Source organism: Adiantum capillus-veneris, chromosome 23 (assembly GCF_014529385.1).
Source record: "Adiantum capillus-veneris isolate H3 chromosome 23, ASM1452938v2, whole genome shotgun sequence".
NCBI lineage: Eukaryota > Viridiplantae > Streptophyta > Polypodiopsida > Polypodiales > Pteridaceae > Adiantum > Adiantum capillus-veneris.
In genome coordinates this window covers 50,859,929-50,867,405 of record NC_140953.1, presented here as the reverse complement: position 1 = coordinate 50,867,405, position 7,477 = coordinate 50,859,929, and positions in this window count along the sequence as shown.

Below are 7,477 nucleotides of genomic sequence, written 5' to 3'. Positions count from 1 at the left end.
TAATGAGTTGATTTCTATGGGAAAGGACAATGTGCTTCTATTGAGAAAGAATTGAGAATTTTTTCCCTCAATGAACATCTTCGCACTCTTTCCAAACATCTGGGCAACTTGTGCATGCTATGGAATGAGGCAATTGGGAGAGAGATTCTCAACACTAGGCTAGGCTTAATATACTCATCTAAAGCTACGTGTAAACCCATGTAAGAGGATCTCTAGATAGGGTCTCATACAATGTCAAAAACACCCACAAAGGCAGCTTAGGTAAAGTACTGTCATACAAGTAGTTAAGGTCAAGTAAGCTGAGTAAAAACCACAATACATCATGCATGCATATACAACTTAGGTTGTGAAGTTTGAACCAAGAAGGAGCATAGAAAACATAAACCTTGACAAAAAATACCAATCAATTTTTCTCAAAGTCTGAAACTAAATATTTATGTGAAGGTAGCATTTCCTTATGGCAAACCTTGAAATCTAGAGGCCCCACTACCACCAAAATATTATTGGACCAACTCAGAATTTCTTGAAACTGTGAACATGTAAAAAAGAATTTTATTATCTTAACAAACCTTGTAACCTGGGGGCTCCTATACCACCAAGAAAATAACCAAAAAAAAAAAAAAATCCAAAGTTGTGAACATGAAGATGTATGTAAAACAAAGATGTATACAGAGAACAAAGTTGTGAACATATTCTAGCAATTGAAACAAAACTTGAATGCTTATGCTTCGACCGTCGTGAGATTATCAACAATAACAAATGCTCCACATATTTTGTCACTACACTCAGCTCTATATCGAACTCATATCAACACAAGACATCGTAAATTACATATTCGTTGTTGATAAATATTGCAAAACATATCTGTTTTTATTGTACCATGTGACAACATCAAAACTAAAAAAGGCAAAATTGTTTCTACATCAACCAACCATATGATAGCATTGTGAAAGCATCAAAAAATAAAAATCACCCAAATGAGAATGTTTCCATGCCATAGCCAAGCCTCAACATGGAATTTTTCATGGTAGTGATTCCGTTTGTATCATGAGGTGCACACTGATCAAATAGGGAAGCCATAGGCTACAGATATAAGAATCTTGGAGAAACTAAGGAATTTTTCGGGATCATGCTCCACGTCTTGGCACTGTTTGTTGGCATGTGGTTTTTTTACCCATTGGCACGAAGGCTTTGGCCTTGCAACCTTCCTTGAGAAGCCTCGATTGTATCCCCTCTTCACCACTATAAGATGTTCTTGGCTGATGTATGTCCTTAGACTGTCCTTGTTTAAATACAAGCCGAGAGACATTTGAACCCCATGGAGTAGTCACTTTTTTTTCCCCAATATCTCCAATTGAGACTGCATGAACCATCTTAGATCCCTTTCAAAAAGTTTTTCTTGGAACTGGACTTGGTGTATAAGTTCTTTGGGAACATGTTCTCTCCCTACAAAGGATTGTAGCACAGAGAAATAATATTTTTTTTAAATAAATACAAGTATAATATAATAGGACATAATATTGGTACCAAAAGTAGCCATACAAGTGTCTCTGTCAAAAGCATACGAAGATCAACTTCAAGCATCTAGTACTAAAGTAAACATGTTGATAATGAAATGTACAAGATGCGATGGGGAACATTAAACTATGAAGTGGCATGAGTACCTCTTAAATGCATAGAAAAAATCACATCAAGCATCTAGTAGGGGGTAGCAACTAGGATTTCTTTTCTTAAAAAAAGGGAATCCAACAAGATTCATTGACGAACTTGCTGAGTGACATAGAAAGAAGAATAGCAGGAGAGGACAAGCAAGTGCCGTGAAGGTGATGGGCAAAGGAGCTAAAAGCTGTTGGATGCACATAGAGGTAGATCGACAGAGCCGGACAAGTAGGGACACGCGTGCAAGGATGCTGATAATATTTTATTTTATTGGGTGGCAAGCGTAGGCAAGCTCAGGTATGGTTATGAGAGTAGATGGAAAACTGCGAAACAACTCTTAGCCCATAATGGTGGCGTCTCTCTTTTTGGGAGTCTTTTAAAGACTTATTACTGCTATCAAACTCACTTACATTGTTTTGTTTGTTTTTCTTGGCTTATGCCCTAGTCACAAACTTGATTGGAACTGTAGGTTCACAGTCTAAGGAGGTACCAGGCATGAAGTCTTGCACTATGTTTATGGCCATTTTTCCTTTGTTAGCAGGTTTTCTAGGACAATTTTTTGAATAGTGTACACCTTTTTGGCTACATTGCATGCAATAGGACTCAAGAGGTCTAGCATTCTTATCAAGCTCTAGACAATCATTTTTCCAATGGTCATCCAAACCACAATTATGGCAATTGTATGTTCTTGATTTGGACATTTGTTTCACCATGGGTAGACTAGCTCCTTGGTTTGCAATAAAGTAAAGTGGTGCAACCTCTAGAGATACTTGGTAGTCCTCTCTCCATAGCCATGGGTGGTTTTTGCATTTGCACGATGGTAGGTGGGTACCTGTATAGGTTGATCCAGTTGTCGCATCGGCACATACTTGACATTTTGTACTTGACTAGGAAAGGCTAGTTTTCTTATTCTTATATGGATTTCTCACCAAAACTTTGTAGGCAGTCCTCCTACCAAATGAATCACAAGATCTAACTACTTGCATAAAAGATCTCGGGGGGTTCACTATGTGTAAAACTACCATATCACGTCCGTTCAAGACATGTTTGTAAAACCCCTTATTTGTGAATGTTTAAAAAAATATAATGTACCCTTTTCTTTTAAAATCTGTAAGTTTTTTTCAAAATTGAAAAAATAATACCCTTTTGTATATATATTTCTGTAAGTTTCAAGAACTTTAAATACCCTTTTGTTGAACTCACTTGATAGGTTACATTTCTATTAGGTGACCTCCCTGGGTAAAAGATGCAATTTGCTTTGGATGACGACAATGATTTCTTTGGTGATGATGAAGAAAAGTATATAGATGATAGTGCGTATACACCATCCACTTCACTAGCTAGAATATGTGGCATGTAGTGAACAAAATCAAGTAGATATAATTGGAAATGTACTTATGAGATTCTCAACTCCTTAAACCACCTTAAAGGACCATGTAGTGAAGGATGATAAGACAAAGGGTCAATGTAAAAGCACCCAACATGGCTTGACAAAATAAAATGAAATAGTGTGCTCTAGAAGGGAAAGTGCACAAAACACAAAACCCATGAGTGTTGGTAACATGTTATATGTGCCTACCTAAAAGCACCACTAACCTACAGGTTTCCACAGACTTTGAATCAATAGAAACAAGAACCATGGAAAGTTGGGAAAACAACCTCCATTGCATGATGATAATTAGTTTTTATTCAAGTACATGCAATCAAATAAGATCAAGGAAGAAACTCCAATGGTACTTGACTAGGAAAGGCTAGTTTTCTTATTCTTATATGGATTGCTTAACAAACATTTGCAGGCAGCCCTCCTACCAAATGAAGCACAAGATCTTAATAACTTGCATAAAGGATGCAATTTGCTTTGGATTATGACAATGATTTCTTTGATAGCAAAGTATATAGATGATAGTGCGTACACATCATCCACTTCACTAGCTAGAATATGTGGCATGAAGTGAACAAAATAGGTAGGTTTAATTGGAAATGTACTTATATATGAGATTATCATCTCCTTAAACCACCTTAAAGGACCATGTAGTGAAGGATGCTAGAACAAAGGGTCAATGTAAAAGCACCCAACATGGCTAGAGTGGGTGTGCATGAGAGTTCTTTCTCCTTGCGTCAAATCAGTAATCAACATATTTTGAATCAACTCTCTCTTCATGGAAATTCCTATTTAGGTTGCATCATTTCTTCAAGTTGCTCCAAACGGCTTGAAGCAATTATATTCCCTGATAATTGCAGCACTTCACTAACTTCTCTTTGTTCTTCGTCCAATAACAAAAATTACACTTCACCCTCACTGGAACTCAAAGGAGTGCTATTTTCTGAGCCTTCAAAACTATCATCGCTAGTAGTTTCGGATTCATCATTCTCACTCACATCTGCAAGTGCCATAGGTTGTTTGGTAGTCATATCAAACACTCTCTTTTCACCCTTATTTCCATGCACACCGATTGTGCCCTTGCCCCAATCTTGCACAGCACCAATAGCTCTCAACCAAGGTCATCCGAGAATGAGAGGAAAATCTCCCAAACCAGCTGGCATAACATGAAAGTTTACCATAACCTTAACGTTAAAGACTTTGACTTCCAAATCCTTGATTTCTCTTTGGCATCATTTGCTAGTCGAATCCAAAACCTAGAGCTTCCGCATGTGATGAGACCCAGTCTCTCGACACATGACTGTGTGATCACACAAACTTGAGCACCTCCATCAGTGTAGGCTTCTCCCATGACCACACCTTTTTGCCAAGCGTTCACCACAGGACAGATGTCGAGTAACTCTCCTAGAGACAACACTCTGACTTGTCCATCCCTTGGCTCTTTCTCTAGATTCACTAATGACTTCCACTGCCTTTTAAGTTTGGGCCCATATTCATCAAATGTCCAAAAGTACAATCTACTTTCCTCCCAATCAGGTCTTCCTTTAAACTGTAAGTTGTTTGGCCTTCTCCCAAAGGCAAATCTACCACTTCAAATTTTCTACGAGGTTTTCTCTTTCTCTTGGTTTTTTCATCTTCACCCTCCTTTTCCTTCCCTTTCTTTCTTCTAGGCCTTCGTGCAACATAGCCTTCCCTCTCTATTTTGCCTATTGGCAACACATCTGCATCTTTCGTTTATACCCGCACAATACCCAGATGACCACCAGAGCTTGAGGCTTAATATTCCTGTTCAGTACCTTGTGTCCCCGTAAATCCAATGCATAATCATTAGCCGTGTTATGAATTTTTTGAAGAAGTAGAAACATATCACCTCCCATCCTTGCTGGCTTTGAACAATAAGTGCCAATATGACCAAATTCATCGCAATTATAACAAGTGGGGATGAACCTCCTCTGTGGCTCAAAACCGCCTTGTCCACAACCAGCATTCACATTAGGCTGAGCTTCACATGCCTGAGACATTCCTCTACCACGTCCACGACCACGACCACCTCCTTCAAGAACACTAAGTTGTAATTCCTGCATCATGCTCATCACGTCTTGCATATTTTGTAGTACTTGTTTGGTATTAGTAGCCCTTTGAATGGGTTGGCCTCCAGATTTTTCCTGATTCTACTCCTTTTGGTCACCATTATTTTGTATAGGGACCGCTTTTCCATATTCATTAAGTCTTTGAGCCTTCCATTCTTTGTCTCTGGCGATAGCGACTGCCTCCTGGAAGGTGACGGGTCTTTTTAGCTCAACTTTGAACTTCAGGCTTTATTTTTAGTTTGCCACAAGATGGTCCTTCTTTAACATGGATGGAGGGATCTAATTTCCAAAAGCCCGAGCCCATTTATCCCATAAACGGGTGAACTGCATGACAAAATCACCAACAATTTGATTATCCCTCTGAGTGTACCTCAAAATTTCAAGCCAAAATTCATCAGGTAATTCGATGGATTGGTATTGTGCCCAGAAAGCTTGCTTCACACGATTGTAGCCCAAAACTACCCCTGGATTTTGTACCTGCATCAACTCCTCATAGTTGTGTAACCAAATTTTTGCTTCATCCTCCTGTAAACTATGTTATAGTAGTCGCAACAATATAGCTTGGTCTAGTATATTTCACAGTAAGCAATTGACTTTAAACTTTTCAACAAAAGTATGTGCATTCTCATTAGGAAATCTATGAAACTATGGGAATTCGTCTGCTATGTTTGATTGCCACAAAAACACTTACATGTGACGTTGAAACTCAAGGGATCTTGATGGATCGCTCCAGTACCTACTTCACCTCACACTGGGTAACTAGGCCCCCAGTGCTTGGCTTCACAAAACCTCATGACCCTTCAAAGGCTGAAATTCAATTATACGATTTCCTCAAGTGTTGTCCATAATTTGCACATACATAGGCTGTTGTCCGTAAAGGACCCACATCCCTTTTACACTCACTACCTGCAGAATGAACATATTTCATAGGAAGAAGGGCGCTTGCTCCTCCATGGGGGTACCAAAATGGTGTAAGGGTGAAAACAAGGAGAATGAATGCCCATATAGCCTTGCACGAGCTACACCGTCAGAACGAAGAACTATTGCACGACCAAAAACACATGTGGTAAACACCTGTAGAGATTTATGAAAACACCTCCAAGCATGGAACCCACTCAAAATCAGGAGAAAAAAAGGACATTAGGACAAAGCTTGTCTTATGGAGATGTTTGTAGAGTATCCATAGGGAAAAAATAGAGAAGAAACGAAGAAGTCATGGCCGCTCGAACATGGCGGTGTCCTTCTTCTTGCTCAAAAATGAGCTCTATAGAAGTTTTTGCAGGTGTGCAGAAAATTGAAGCTATTAAAAAGGGGGATTTTCTGGCTCTTATCCCAAAGGATTTTCTCTCTCCTCTTAGCCGACATGGTTCTCTCCTTAGGCACCTTTTAATTGGTCCAATTTTGGCCTTTTTGGGTGAAAAATGACCGGTCGGTGACCCTTTGACCAAGGAATGGGGTGGGGGCAAGTGTCTGGGGACCAAAAAAACGTTTCCAAGCACCTGCGCAGCTGGTGTGGACTGAAAATTTCACCATCCCCTTACCCATGAGCCCACGAGCCCCCATAAGCCTTGAGAGTGCCCTATGTACCCTCCACTTTCCCTTTTCCTCTTCCCATGTGGGATTACTTCCATGCCACATGGAAACTCTCCCCAAGCTTCCCAGCTTTCCCAAAAATTCCCAGCTTCTTTCAAAGCATGAGAGGACTTCTCAGACAATTTTTCCCGAGGCATACCTTGCTGCTCCAATCACCAAATGACGCACTGTAACACACGGCTGGAATCCCATCACCTCAGCTATATCCAAAAATATAAAACTTTGTTAGGAAATAAGACGTAGCTAAATAGGTAATTGAGTAGATTACTTAATGGAGAGAGACAGATTTACATACACGAGATTATAGAGTAGAGAGAGAGAGAGTACACACGATATACGTGGTTCACCAAATGTGGGCTACGTCCACGGGAAAGCAGCCACTCAATGGCTTTAGTACTTCAAAAGAAGAAGTAGTTTACAAAGGGATTATACCCTTAATGGAGCTCCCGCCTTGCTTCACTCACACCAGCTCACACTCACCTTGTTGCATCAACTTCACTCTATGAAATGTGTGTAGAAATGGCCTCCTTTTATAGGCCAAAAGGGCTGCCCTCTCTCATGAGAGGCAGCCATGTATAGCCGCCCTTGTGTAGAAAAGTCCAAATCAGACCCTTCAATCCGCCCATGTGTGGCCGCCCTTGAGAAGACAAGTCTGCTTTTGAATTCAGCCACCGGCCATTGAATTCGGCTACCGGCCACCGGCCATTGACTTCCGACCACCGGCCAACCAACCGGTTTTTTTCCAACCACTTTC